We start from the raw sequence: 15,399 nt of genomic DNA, 5'->3' as shown, positions 1-15,399 counted from the left end.
AAATCAACAATGGTTCATAGTCTCAGACAAGGAGCCATGGGACAGAGACCCGGCCAGCAAACATTGCCATGAGGATCAATTAAGCCATGGATGGGAGAAGTCAGAAGCAATCTAATTGCCACATCTGGATGCCAAGGTTGGGATGACCAATGAAATATTTATCTTGAGACTCAGATATCACCCATTAAACTACTGGGTCATGTTGCAAAAATCACTTTCCAAAGGATCATGGTCATTAGCACAAGGTCACGGATCTAACTCCGTGTTCTGAACATGAGACCATGGTCAAGATTCAGTGCCACTGCAGTCATGCTAAAACATGCAGGGGACGGAATTAGAAGCAATTTAAAAGTCACCCAACACCAAATGGTAATCTAAGCCCATGTTGTATAATTTCCCTCTTCCCCAAGTTCAAATTCTTATTTAATAATAAAAAAGAGATAATAGGACACATCCGTATTTACAAGTGTAGCCCATATCTGCTTGCTTTGTCTACCGCCAGGAATCTGGGTGCTATAAGGAGAGGAAAAATCCCCCTCGGGGAAAAAAGCAGACCTGGCTGCACCATTTCTGCTCAGAGACTCTACTTCTCTCTTTGGCAGGAGCTGGGAGGCTGACTGGATGTCCCTTTGTCTTCATTCTTGGATCGTTAGCACCACAATTTCCCTCCAGAGGATTAATACTGCGGGTGCTATACTTTTTGCCACATGACACGGCTCTCAGGGTGCACAAAGTTAGAGCCGTGGGCTGGTTCCCCTGGACTTTGGGGTGTGGACTTTCAGTACTCAATAGTGGACATGCAGGGTGAGTCCTGGAAGACGGATCGCAGGGGGCGTGTTACAGAGAAATCTACCACTGTCTTTTCTTCGTGACTCAGGGCAAAATTCAGGGAGCTCCTGAGAGAGAGATAAGCATGAAATAATTAAAAGGATGGTAGTGATAATAGCTAACATTGATTAGTTAATATCATTAACTAATAATATAATATATATGTAATAATATTATTAGCTAATGTTATTATTTAATAGTTTATAGTATTAACTGAGTGGGCACTGTTTTAAGTATTAACTCAAATAAGACTGACACAAAGTGATGTGTGGAAAGGCCTTCGTTAGAACTGACCCTATGTTCTCAGAGGAGGTTGGAGTGGGAGAGGTCGTTTCAGGCTGGACCTCCTGCAGAGGTACATTAAGGGCCTGGGATTCCAGCTGGGCCTTAAAGGATGGACAGGGTTTGGAAACCACCTGGAACAGGAGCCCCTCTTTGCCAATACAGCAGAAGCTCCTCAAAGACAAGGTCTGCATCTCCTCCTTCCCTCTTCCCTGCCACTCTGTACTGTAAACTGCTCTTCCAGAATGCAGAAAATGTCCTCATCCTTCTTTACAGCCTCACACAGTGCCCAGCAAATGGGTGCTGGACTAAAGGAGCTGCATGCAGGGGTCCCTTGATTGGGTTATGTAAGCACGACCGGTTTAGGTTAAAACCAGACCAGCTATGGTCAAATTCATCAGGGCTGTGCTTTAGTGTTTCCCTCGCACAAGCCTGCGACTTCGCCTTCTCCCAGGCCCAATTCAGGAAGGACACTTAGATATGGAGGGCAAAGGCCAAACGTCCTCCTGAAGAAGCCTCTGCCGGAGACATTCCCAGGGTACAGTGAGGGGCAGGGGCACACTGGGAGACCCCGGGCTTTGCAGCAGACACTACTGTGGCTCCTTATGCTCTGTAGGACCCGGCACCCTCAAATGTTGGCTAGGCTCCTAATTAGCTGCTTATACTGTTCAAGCCCCAATTTCTAATAATAGCTGCCTGCCCTAAATGGTTGTTTGAAAGATTGGAGACCATAACTATAGATATATTGCAGTACATAATAAAGTATTAACTAATAAATGTTACTATGGTTAATTCTGTCTAGAAACGAAATGACTGTTAGAAGCACAGTGCTATGCCCAGCAATTAACACAACAGCGAAAAAAAAATCATTTAGGGCCAGAGGTACTTCTGGCACCCACAGCTTTCATTCGGGGTTGGGGGGATCGTAGCCAGGGCCTGTCAGGGTAGCCCAGGAGGTGGGGATAGTCCCTGCTCTCACTAAATTCACACACTTGGTGCTAGAAGCCTGCTGCCACCGATGCCAGATCATAGGTCTGTCCCCACAGCACCACCACCCCCACTCATGCCCCAGTAGCCTGTTCAAATTGGAGCTCAGAACCTTTGCATACCGTTTCCCTCTATCCCTGGGACAGCTCTTAGAAGGCTCATGTTAGGGGAGCTGGGGGTTTGGGGCATGGAGAGGGCAGAGGAAGTGTTGCTGTGTGGCCTTAAAGGGGCATCACCCGGGAGCCTGTTAAAGATTTTCTTGGGCGAACTATGAGGGTAGGCCCGGAGCTGGGGAAAGTCCCTGCTCTCGCTGGTTCGATTCCTACATGGGCCAGTGAGCTGCACCCTCCACAACTAGATTGAAAACAATGACTTGACATGGAGCTGATGGGTCCTGGAAAAACAGTTCCCCAATAAAAAAATTAAAAACTTAAAAAAAGATTTCCTCAGAATTCAGAGAGATCCACACACCTGCCCTACCAGATGCCCCAATGGTTGTTCCTCTTCTTCCAGATCCTCGCTTCCTACAGGATCCAGTCCAGAACCACCCACCAGCCAAATCTCTGCTTCCCATCTGTGCTCTTCTTGAAATACTTACTCCTCACATTACCACTCTCTAGAGTCCCTACACACAGTTAAGGCATTGATAGGGTTCAGGAACACGACCCCAAAATATGGCACCTTGTCATACTAAATATTTTAGGCTGAAGGAATTTTAAAAGATGGCAGAAGCAAGAGGTTCACTCTGACCTCCCACCCTTGCCCTTCTTCCCTGAAACAGGTGATAAAACTGCCGTGTGAAAGGTATTCTCCTTGTACCAGAAGGAAAGCCACTCTCATTAAGAGACGGGGAATTTGAGCCAAGAAATCTATACAAACGAACCTTGTTAAACTAACCCTTCCTACTTACTTCTTCACCACTTACTACCCCGAGCCTAATCTCCTTTGTCTTGTCAATTCTTCACAAACTTATTGTTTCCTTGTCTAAAACGTATGAAACCTTCCTGCTATCGTCACTTCTTCGGGTCTTTATTCTCTTGTGAAGGCTCCTATGTACATGTAAAAATTCAATAAAATGTGTATGCTTTTCTCCTGTTAATCCTTGTCAGTTTAATTTTCAGACACAGCCACAGATCCTAGGAGAGTCAAGGAAAACGTTTTCCTCCCTCATAGCATCAAAGAGACAGAACTCATGGGAAGAGAATGCATTTGAAGAGGCAATATCTGGCAGGGGTTAAAACAGAACAGAAATACCATCTTGGTAACTAGGGGAAGGTGCTGAAGGCTTTTCTTCCCCAGTTCTTTCCTTCTTTCCCAAGGATTGGTCCTCATACTGGGGAAGAATTGCTTCAGATTAAAGCTGTCGATTGGTCCATGGTACTAGAGGCATTGTCCATCTATCTCCAGGGATTTAGCTCAGGGTTAGTTTTTATTTTGCTAAAGAAAATACTATCATTCTCTTTCTCTTGCTCTTCCCTCACCCTTTCTTCCAGTTACTTTGCTAACTTTTCCTATGACAAACAATGCCTCAAATTTTATCTTTTTGGTCATTACAGTTATTTCCCTTCAGCAAGAAATATTACCAAAAGTATATGTAAAGAAATAACTTGCTTAGGAATTGCTAAAAGAAAATTTTTTTATTTAAAAAAAAGCCTTCTGAGATGATTGAGAATATGTCTTAGCACTAACTGATCAAATATCAGTGAACTGATTTATCTTTCAAAATGTATTGCTAAAGGATATTTTCTAAAGGTAAAAACCATGATTCTCATACAAATATAAAATGAATAGGTGTCAAAGGTTTTATATTTGATTTGTTAATCGGTGAAGGAACCAGTAAGATTATAACAAGTTCAAAGAATTCCAAGTGATAGTAGCTAGCTAGCTAGATAAGGAATGCTAAAACGAGTTGGTAAACAGATGCAAAACTGGCTTTTTACACAAGGTGGAGAGAGAAATCAATTGTCCCTCCACTGGACAGAATTCATTTACACATTTATGGACAAGTCATTTGTAATGCTCTCACTTACCTACCATTTAGAGTTGTAAATAGTGCAAAGAAAATCAACGGAGATAATCCAGAAGGATGCACAAGACAGAATACTCAGTAATCTTTTTTTGCCATTTCAAAATCTTGCACAAATTTTCCTCAATGTTGTCAGAATAGTTCATTTTTTTTCCATAGCATATAGTTTATATTTATTAAAAAATAATCTGATACCTCTGATATGGCTTTTTATTACGTATTTTTCAAAACTATGAGGAGAGGAGTTCTAGTTTTATATTGGTTTATATCATTATCTATAAAATTCATGTTTGACAGAGAAAAAATTACCACCATAAAAAATTATTTTTTACCACCTAATCAAAGTGAATCCAGATTATTACTCTGTAAATTCACAGCAGTAAAATAATATAAATTTTTATTGAACATATTAACAACCTATGGTCTGAAAATGTGGGTTTTTATTTGGCACATTTAAATAAAATGTTTCTAATTAGTAAAAAAATTTTTTTTTGCTAATTTGAATATGTTTATATGAAGATATGTTACTGAGGAATATGACTGTTGGATACATTAATGTTAGGATTGTCAAATAAAATACAGGATTTCCAGTTAAATTTGTTTCAACTGAATAATTTTTTTTTAGTATGTGTCAAGTATTGTAAAAAATGAGAAAAAATAGCTGTTAGATAGGCAACTACAGTTTCTACCTCACTAGGCTAGGGTTTACTTTGATTTTTTATCATTGCAAAGCGATGGTAGTTTCAGGACATAGAATAAGCTGAAAGTTGTTTATTTGTTTTTTTAATTTTTATTACTATTATAGGGGAGGAAAAAGTTTTCCTCAGTCCTCCTAGGATCCCTGGAGGGGTCTGAAATTTAAACTGACAAAGACAGATTAACAAGAGAAAAGCATACAAAATTTATTTAATGTAAATTTTATGTGACATGGGAGCCTTCACAGGAAATGTAGACGTAAAGAAAGGGTTAATCAGGAGTATTTTTATGCTAGGTTGATGAAGAACAGACAGTGTGGAGAAACATGACAGGACAAAGAGTATGAGGTAAGAAACTTAGCGAAACTTGTTTGTTTGGATTCTTCTCCGTGTCCCTTTGTCTCTAGAGATAAGGAAGCTCCTTTCCAGCTACAGGGAGGGCCCCTGGAACATGAGGGTTTTACAACCTGTTTCAGGGAAGAAGGCCAGGGGAAGTCAAAGTGACCTTCCTGCTTCTGCTGTTTTCTCAGACTTCCTCGGCTTAAAATATTCAATATGCCACGGTGCCCTATTTGGGGGTAGCATGTCCTGAACCATGTCACTATCCCAGACAATGATAAGCACGAGTTATCACTTGCATTTATGTATGAACGCCACCAGGCCCAAATGCCCAGAAAGGGCATGATCTGACCATGTTATAACTTTTCCTGAGGCAGGAATGGTGAGCCTGTGGTGACATCCCGTCATACCTGTTTACATCACTTGAGGCAGATTCAGTTACGATAACCAATCACCACTTCTAGCTCATTCAGGACACTGAAGGACACATGCCTCCTCTTTCCTAATAAAAACTAAATAGCTAAGCAAGCATAACTCCTGGATATAGAAGGACACCTCACAGGAATTAGACAAAGTGACATATTTTCTTCCCTATTGCATTATGCATCATTTATCTTTTTGGGGCAAGGTCACATATATCTTGGTTTGCTCAACAGTCCCTTTGATAATTCTACCTACCCTGCAAAGCCAAGGGAAAAGCCATAATGTGGTGAAGGAAGAGTGTTTCCCCTAACATCAAGCTAGGCCACGACAGTGTGAATAAATGTACCTGTATGTGAACTTCATTTCTTTAGCGTGCATTCTGCTTTAAGCCAAGTGATCTTTGTTCAGCCCCATAAAACTAGGACTCACTTGCATTCTTTCCCCCAGACCCTCCTACCTGTACAGATACTGTATGCCCACTCCTTTTAATCATTAAGCCCATAAGACTTTAGATTCTGGTCAACGTCAAACTCACTTAAGACTAAAGCTTCAAGTCTATCAACCATGACCAAGATACAATAACAAAAGCTCAAACTAGAATAAGACTTTAGTCAAACAAAGATAGAGCCTTGGCGTCAGTTGTGTTTCCGCTCCACTCATGAAAGCAGAACTGCCCCACAGACGGCAGGCATCCCCTGTACAGCGGAACAAACAAGGCCACGACTGACACCAGGACCTGAAGCCATGATCAATTGCTCCCTGCCTGAGCCCCGACCAATCGGCAGAGCCCATGATGCCAACGCCCATGGCAGCCATGATTAATGACGTTTCCCTTCTATAATCTAGACACTAGAGGCCATCTGGGAGTCAGGTTTTTGAGGGTATTGGCTCACCTGTGTCTCCCAGCTTAGCACCAGTTCCTAAATACATCTTTACTTTCTTTGCTGCAAACTCCTGCTCGTGTCTCTTTTTGGCTTGGATGCACACAGGCAAGCGAACCCTTTGAGTCTATGGTAACATAAAGAAGAGGGTAAAATTCTAGAAAAGTTTCAGAAGTAGAGTCCATAGTTTGATGTGTGATTAAATAGGAGAAATAAATCGAGGCAGGAACTGAAACCGATGCCCAGGCTTCTGGGTTTTGTAGCGGAATGAATGGTGGGGCCATCAATCACTAAGATGGAAAACAGGGGAGGAGAGCAGGTTACGATTTTACGTAAAAGAGAGTGTAGAGGTGGGATATGAATTGTATTACTTTTCTCTCCTGAATATTCCCCTTGACTTCATAGGCTTTTTCACATTCTGAATAATTTTAGCTAGCAAGCTAAATTTTGGTTCATTTTCTCTTTTAAAAAAAACAGATACCTATATCATCCTATCAAAGTTTCTGATCAGCCTGAGGTTATCAGTGTTCCCATAATGAGTCCCTATAAATTCCAACCCAAAGCAAAGGAATGTGAAATTTTAATCACCGTCCTCAGCCTTGTTGAGGTGAAATTTCACAATTTCCTGTTAGATCTTCTGACATACTTAGGAGAGCCTGAGGTGCCCTCATGTGCCTGCCTCATGACTGGTGCCTTATGAATAATTGCTAAAAAACCTTTTTAAATATCTCATTTAGCTCTAATGTATAATTCTAAGATCTACTAGAAACTCCTTTCACTCATAATCACCTACTAGTACCTGATTTTTCTTAAGTATAACATGTAAGGTTTATTTTAGTATACTTACACAGCTAATGTTGCCCAATTAGTTACAACCTTATCTATTACAACACTAAATATAGAGGACGTCACAACTCAGTTTAAAATCTGTGCTGGCTTCCCACATGGGATAAGATCCAAACTCTTCAATTTTATGGCCCTTGCCTACCCTTATTATTGGGCTCCTGCCTACCCTTCCAGGTATATTCTGTCTCCAAAACATAACCTGAATTTACACCTGTGCCAGTCTCTTTTCTTTTCACCTACTCAGTCTCACTCTACTCATATTGAAAAACCAAACGCAAATGTCACTTTCACCAGATTTTATTTGGAATCCTCCAGCATCGAACACAGAGCTTGCCCAAAGACACAAGCAAAAACTGTCTGCTAAAGGAAGTTTTTAATGTTTCATTCCAAGGACCTTAGATTGGAATATCAAACCAGTTATTTTTCTAGATTACAACTGATCTAGGCAATTTAAAAAAAAAGACTGTTGGCATCCTTGAAAATAAATCTGTCATAATATCTTTTGGAAATCAAGCAGAGAAAACATTTTTTACACCATTTTTCCTTAATCCAAAGTATTTTTCAAATAAAATAACCAGATATATTTTGTAAGCACATCTCGTGAAACACTTGTTTTAAATGATTAGACCTTCTGTTATGACAATTAATCACTTAATTTAAATAAAAAAGCTCCAAGTGGGAAATGAAATGTACTGAACTCATTTAGTGTTCTACCAGCTGAGAATAAGGGGTAAACAGTATAGAGCCAAACTAAAATTGAGTCACTTATGTCAAGAAAAAAAAACGGAGACACAGCACAAAGGGAACTTAATCTAACCTTACTGTAGTTCACAGCTCTTCTCAGAAATCAGCAGAAGACACCAGCCAATCCCCAAACACCAAGTCTGTTCATGCCATCTCTGGACTTCCTTCTTCCTCTGATTCAGCCTCTCTGATCTAGATTGAGAGGAAACTACTGGGCAACCAATCCAATGAAAAAGCCAAATAACTTCTTTACATATCCCATAAAAATCTCTCAGTCTGTGAGCAACTTGGAACTTACTACTCTTGTAGCCTTGAGTTAGCCATCTTGCAAGTAGAAAGCCTTGCAATAAACCCATCTTTCTGCTTTATTTAGTATGTAGAGTGTGGTTTTTGACAACAGCATAGATAAGAGTTTTGCATCGAATTTACCTACTTTCATTTTAATTAGGTCTGGGAGATGAACAATAAACAAATAAGTCATGTATCAAAGTGATCATGGCTCTAAAGAGATTTAAAATTTTAATAGGATGACTGAGTAGCCACTTTAGAAGATCTGGGAAGGCCTCTCTGAGTGGGCAATACAAATCAAGCTGAGATCTGAAGACGAAAAAGAGGCAACAATGCAAAATTCAGGGAAATGAATTTTCCAAGCAGTGGGGAGACAGGAAGCGAGAAATGAATTAGGTGAAGACACACAGTAGATCATGTAGTTCTTTGTGAGCAAGTGTAAGGAGTGCAGGGGATTTAATTCTCCTAGCAAAGGAGAAACTACTGGTTGATTTTAAAAAAGAGAGCAACATAAATACAATTGAAAAAAACAAAAATTAAAAAAATGGGAGCAACATAATCTAGATTATACTTTTTGTCATTTTGTTGTTGTTGTTGTTTTCTTTTCTGATTGCTTTGGAAGTTGTGTAGAGAACAGATTTGAGAGGTGAGGCCATTTGGGGGTGAGGCCAATTGGGAAGCAGTAGTGTGTCCCATAGATAATTTCTGCTCAGGTTGAGATGGTGTTTGTGAAGAGATAAATCCAACTTTGGAAATCGAGTCAAAATAATTTGCTGATCCATTGGATGGAGGAGAAGTAGGGGAAGGAGATGTGTAAATTCATTTCAGAATACCTTACAAACTATATGTTCGTTAGGATTCTTTGTAACATCTTACAGGTTCCTCATTAATGAATTAAACTCTGACACGTTCATTTTTTATTTGTACATTTGCATACGAATATATTTGTGATTTTACCTTTTTTAAAATAACTAACCTTTAACAGATGGAACGGGTTGAAGAATGAATGGAAAATGGGTAGAGGAAATACGTGTATGCAACTCTTGAAAGAATTTTGAATTAGCGGTCATGTTCTTCCATTAATTCTCCAGAGAGACAGCACTACATTGCTCTGGGGAGTTACCCATCCCAACGGCAGGCAGTCGCGGTGCAACCATCAGACGAGGCGCCCTCTTGTTTCAGATGCATCCCTTTAAGGAGCCCAAAGCCGTCGGTCACTACACACTGATGTCACAATTACTCCACGCTAGACCCACCGCTCTCGACACTGGCTCGCCCCTCTCACATTCGCGCTCCGGAGACCCGGGTCTGGAAGCAAGGTCGCCCGCGGAGTGACGTCAGCGCGCAGCGGAGGCCGGGAGTGGCGTGACGTCAGTGCGTCGCGCCAGTGGTGGGTCGGGTCTCGTCTTTTTTCCGCTTCGGGGCGGCTCCGGATGTGTCAAGGGTGAGCGTGATGTCATCTCTTTGCGCGGCTAAGGGCGGGACGAAGTCCCCCCTCCATCCCCCTCCAACCCCCCGTTCCCTTCTCTGGTTATTGGTCCCCAGCAAAGTGCGAAGGGAGGTCTGAGCAGTGTGTGGTGCGCGCCGTACCTGTGCGTCTTACGACTCTGACCCTTCCGCCAGCCCCGAGTCCTCACAACACTCCTAGGAAGTATTCACCTTTTACAACTGAAAGACCGAAGGCTCAGAGAAGTGAAGTGATTTGCACAAGATTACATAGCAGCGCTGGATTTCAGATCGTCAATTATCTTTACTATAAAAGGAACATAACTATATCTTAGGAAATGTTTTGAAGTGATTCATGTAAAGCACCGTACATCCTTCTTACCTGTGTGTGTTTGTCCATCCACCCTAGAGCAGCGACCAATTCTCATTTGGAGCTGAGTCCGCAGCACCTGACACAGAGGAGAAACAGTGTGCATCCTGAGCAAAAGGCCTGAAGCGGAGATTGCACATCTTACCCAGCAAAAGGTGAGGTCAAAATGTAGGTGTCTCAGCTGCACTCTGCTAATCACACGTAGGCACACATCCAAATGTGCACCTGTCGTGCAGGGAGGCCTGCGGGGTCTCTGCTCCCGCTCCCCATACAAGAACACAGGATATGGTGAGGCCAAAAAGGAACACCCACGGAGCCATAGGTAGGGGAGTCATACCACTACGGTCTCACTGGAGGCTGGGTTCATTGGACGTGCGACCTGCTGTCCGTTTTGTCTGCAACCGACCGACGACTCTCTTTTCACTCTCCTCGGCTCTCCTTCGTAGCCACAGCAGTTATATTAGTGGCTAATGGCTCAATGGCTACAGCTGACGGCCAGCCAGCCCCAGCTGATGGCCATCTTACTACCCGAGCCAGCACCCCTCCACATGAGGCCGAGAGCCTGTAAACTACTTTCTGAGGCTCTACCCCCACAGCACCTAATCTCTTTTTTTTTTTCAATTGGCATCACCCTTCCTACACTAATCCAGACTGAAAATCTAGTAGTCAAACCGCTTTTTCACACCCTGCCCATCTAATTAGTCGCTGACCATCTGTCTCCTTTTCCTCCTGTTCACTGTTTCCATTAGATAAAACCTCTTACTCCTTCGAATTGATTCATTTGTTGAATTAGTATTGATGCTAAGCATCATTAATCATCACCAAATGTTGCCAATTTCACCCCCTTTCAGCACGTACCGTGTTTCCCCGAAAATAAGACCGAACTAGAAAAATAAGCGCTAGCATGATTTTTCAGGAGGACAGTCCCTGAACCTAAGCTCTAATGCGTCTTTTGGAGCACAACTTAATATAAGACCCGGTCTTATTTTCTGGGAAACGCGGTAACGGGATTATACTTCCTGACCCTGGGTCAATGAGGTATAAGTGGATGTGACAGGTTATTTTCAGATACAGCATTTAATTGCCACTTTTTGGTCCTCCAGAGCTCTTTTCCCTCTTTCGCTTGCCCAGCAACAGGCAACTTTCCAATGTCAAAGGTTCAGAAATAGCCAAAGTAAAACCAATGAATTACTGGCAAAAAATTATTGTGCACACACTAAAAAGACAGTTTGCAAAACTAGATCATTCAAACCAGGACGTGGAATGGGACTCAGGAGTATGCTGGTACAAAGCAGCTTACATAAGTGAAAAAGCAGTGTCTTAACAGTGATTGGTAATTAAGCTAATTTAATGACTACACTTTTTTATCTGCTCAGAGAACCTTCAAGGCTGGTCTCTGTTTGCGTTTAATTTTAACGCCACACGGTGATAGCTTCCTCAGCCTGCATCCCTGGTGAAGACCAGCAGAGCCCCCATGGTGACCCATGATGAACATGTTGCATGTGAAAGAGAAACTTTTCTCTTGAGATACAGACTTTTGGGGTTGTTGGTTACCACAGCGTAAGCTACCCTCTTTTGATTGAAGTACCTTTAGTAGTGAGCAAAAACAAATTTGGTCTCTGTCCTAGTGGAGCTTTGTCGTGCGGGAGACCCTGCTCGCTGCGCCATTTGTCATGCCGGGCGACCTGCGGGGTGTCTGCTCCCGCTCCCCACATAACGCAGGATATGGTGAGGCCAAAAAGGAACACCCACGGAGCCATAGGTAGGGGAGTCATACCACTATATTCTCTCTGGCGGCACTATACTCTCACTGGAGGCTGGATCCACACTGTCCGCAAACCGCCATCCACACTTGCCAGCCCAGCCACCATCTTGCTAGCCCCCATTCTTTCTGCTAGCCTAGCCACAGCAGTTATATTAGTGGCCAATGGCTCACTGGTTACAGCTGACGGCCAACTAGCCACAGCTGATGGCCATGCAATCACAGGTGATGGCCATTTACTACCTGAGCCAGCACCTGTCTATGTGAGGCCAAGAGCCTGGAAACTGCTTTCTGGGGCTCTGTCCCCACAACTTGTCAAGGAGTTTGTGGGGACAGAGCCAGGAGTGCAGTTTCCAGGCTCTCGGCCTCACGTGGAAAGGTGCTGGCTCAGGTAGTAAACGGCCATCACCTGTGATTGCATGGCCATCAGCTGTTGGCTAGTTGGCCATCAGCTGTAACCAGTGAGCCATTGGCCACTAATATAACTGCTGAGGCTATGCTAGCAGAAAATGGGGGCTAGCAAGAAGATGGTGGCTGAGCTAGCAAGCGGCGGAGTGTGGATTGCAGATTGCAGAGAAGCGGATTGCTAGCAAGTGAGATTGCTTGGCAGAGACAAGTAGATGGCGGGTTGCGGATCCTGTGGCTCCTGCCTCCTGTGTCTCCAGCCCAGCCCCCAGCGAGACTATAGTGGTATGACTCCCCTACCTACGGCTCCGTGGGTGTTCCTTTTTGGCGTCACCTTATCCTGCGTTATGTGGGGAGCCGGAGCAGAGACCCCCAAGGCCGCCCTGCACGACAAATGGCGCAGCGAGCAGGGTCTCCCGCACGACACATGTCCATCTTATTCTCCACTGGCTCAGGGATATATAAGGACTTAAATATTTGTTAAATGAGCGGATGGCTTGTTAGCCCCCTCAAGGCTTGTTAGAACTGCTGTCAATTCCATATATTAGTTTTCTGTTGCTGCTGTAACAAATTACCACACAATGGCTCAAAGCAACGCAGATTTAGTATCTTACAGTTCTGTAGGTATTGGCAGGGCTGTATTCTTTCCTGGAGGCTCTAGGGGAGAATCTGTTTCCTTGCTTTTTTGAGCCACTCTAGGCTGCCCACATTCCTTGCCTTACGAGCCCCTTATTTCATCTTCAACGCCAGCAGTGTTGCATCTTTCTGAGCATTCTTCCACAGTCACTTCTCTCTCTAACTGTGAACTCAGCCAGGAAAGTTTCTCCAATGTTAAGGATCTGCGTAACTAGGTTGGGCTCACCTGGACAATCCAGGAACCTTCCCATCTCAGCACACTTAATTATACAATGTTTCCTTTTTGCCATGTCAGGTAACACATCTATAGTTCTAGAGATTAAAACAAGGAAATTTGTGGGGGGAACCATTTCTGCCACATTTCAGTCTTGCTCCTCTCTCGAGCTTGGCATTTACCCTTCAACATCAGCCAAATGAAGTCTTCCCTGAAAAGTATGAGGGGTCTCATGCTTTTAAAAGTAGGGAAACCATGTATGGTCCAAACTTAGACACTTTTGAGAGTGAAAGGGAGTACTCTTAACAGTTACACTGAGCCAACAGTTGTACTGGCCAACAGATAATAGCAGGATGAAATGGGTGGGTGACCTGTGGAGACCCTACCCTGAGTTGGAGCAGCGTTATTATGGGCTTCTGCCCTCTATCTTTCTCTCTTAGAGATCAAGGAAATGTTGAGAGGCTTTACTTTCCTCCCAAAATGCATGCTTTAGGCTGGAGATGGGACACTTTATCTGGCTCAACAGGCTAAACAGGATCTTTTTCTCCACTGCTTTAACATAAAAATAACAATATGCCCTGTTTCCCCAAAAATAAGACCTAGCCAGACAATCAGCTGTAACCCGTTTTTTGGAGCAAAAATTAATATAAGACCAGGTATTATATTATACTCAGTCTTATAGTAAAATAAGACTGAGTCTTATATTAATTTTTGCTCCAAAAGATGCATTAGAGCTGATTGTCTGGCTACGTCTTATTTTCAGGGAAACACGGTAATATTTATATTAGGGACATCATACTTTTATCTATGATATATATTACAAATATTAAGTCACAATTTGACATTTGTCTTCAATTTTGTTTATGCTGAAGCCTCCTTTAGCAGGTAGTTCCAATGTATCTTGTAGCCTTGTGACAAAAGATGAAAAGAATTCAAGGTCAAGAGCTGGGGATCTGCTCACATTGGACTTGTAAATTGTGATTTTCAGCTTTGGGGAGAAAGGAAAAAACATACTAAAGTAAGGATCCCATAGTTTTTCCCTTATCCGATCAAGGCTTTCCATTTCAAAGTCTGTTAATCCTAGATCATAGATAGAGCCAGAAGATAGTTCAGGAAATCATTTTGTGATCTTATACAAATAACATGTGTTTACCCAAGGTTAGTTATTACTTTGCAGTTGCAAAATAGTGACTTTGCAATTCTATCAAACCCTCTACATTTTTCTGTATAAAAGAGCTGTCCTTTTCCCCACCTTACACCTTTTCTTTCCTTTTTATTTTCTTATGTTTTTAATGGCATGTACTAAATTGACTTACAGTTTTTGTTTTTATTTATTCAGTGTGTTATAACCCATGACTATCTGGTTGGTTTTGTGGGGGGGGGGGGTTAATGCTTAAATTTTCTCAGATTTGGTCAGTAGAAGTCCCCTTACTATAAACTTTTGACCTATCTCCATCAGCCTTTGTGTTCTTTCTAGCTCTCTGGCACAAGATACTTCAAGCTCACCTTGTACTTTGAACTTGTAGGTCACTTTGTAGTGAACTGCCATTACCCCAGGTAACTCTGGTTCCTTTCAGTGAGGTATGATATTTAGAAACCAAAATCATCTGGGCTTTAGGTGTACTTGTTGCTACTGGGGTGCCATTGCCTCTTGGCCCTTTTAGTTTCTCTTTGGCGTGTCCCCCTTTTCATTCTTTTGTTTGGCTGAGTAGTATTTCCCTCTGGGAATATAGCTTTTTTTCTTTTTTAAACCAGTCTTCTATGGAAGAACATTTAGGTTGTTTCTAATATTTTGCTATTACAAATAATGCCACAATGATTAACATTACACGTATGTTGTTTCAGATATGGGTTGTGCATCTTCAGGGAGAATTCCTACAAGAGAGATTATCCGATTAAAAGGTAAATGCAAATGTGTCTTCGTTAGATATTGTCCAATTCTCCACAGAAGTCATACCATTTGTATTTCCACCAGTGTTGAATGAGAGCGTTTTCCCACAGCCTCACCAACAGAATAATAAAATGTGTTGTCAAACTCGCACACCTTTGCAAACTAGATAGGTGAAAAATGATATCTAGCTGTAGTATTAATTTGCATTTCTCTAATAGTGAAGCTGAAGATTTTTTTTCACTTGTTTAAGGATCATTTGAATGTCACTTATTGTTAACCATGTGTATGTCTTTTGTACATTTTTCTATAGGGTTTTGGTTATTTTTTTCTTCATTT

The 15,399-nt window shown here is 42.2% G+C and overlaps 2 long non-coding RNA genes across 5 annotated transcripts in view; one reads left to right on the top strand and one right to left on the bottom strand.

Moving 5' to 3' along the window:
* The window catches only part of LOC141570529 (uncharacterized), a 37,201-nt gene extending 27,395 nt beyond the window's left edge, over nucleotides 1-9,806 (bottom strand). The window contains exon 1 of the long non-coding RNA XR_012494611.1: nucleotides 9,316-9,806. This is a non-coding gene — a long non-coding RNA (uncharacterized LOC141570529). The remainder of the gene's footprint in view (nucleotides 1-9,315) is intronic.
* Nucleotides 9,807-9,812: 6 nt separating this feature from the next.
* The window catches only part of LOC109447520 (uncharacterized), an 83,638-nt gene continuing 78,051 nt past the window's right edge, over nucleotides 9,813-15,399 (top strand). For all 4 annotated transcript variants that reach the window (XR_012494595.1, XR_012494593.1, XR_002137374.2 and 1 more), the window contains exons 1-2: nucleotides 9,813-10,310; nucleotides 15,018-15,074. This is a non-coding gene — a long non-coding RNA (uncharacterized LOC109447520). The remainder of the gene's footprint in view (nucleotides 10,311-15,017; nucleotides 15,075-15,399) is intronic.

Source organism: Rhinolophus sinicus, linkage group LG01, assembly GCF_036562045.2.
Source record: "Rhinolophus sinicus isolate RSC01 linkage group LG01, ASM3656204v1, whole genome shotgun sequence".
In the NCBI taxonomy this organism is placed as follows: domain Eukaryota; kingdom Metazoa; phylum Chordata; class Mammalia; order Chiroptera; family Rhinolophidae; genus Rhinolophus; species Rhinolophus sinicus.
The sequence above is the reverse complement of the archived record's forward strand: the minus strand, read 5'-3'. Positions and strand labels throughout refer to the sequence as shown.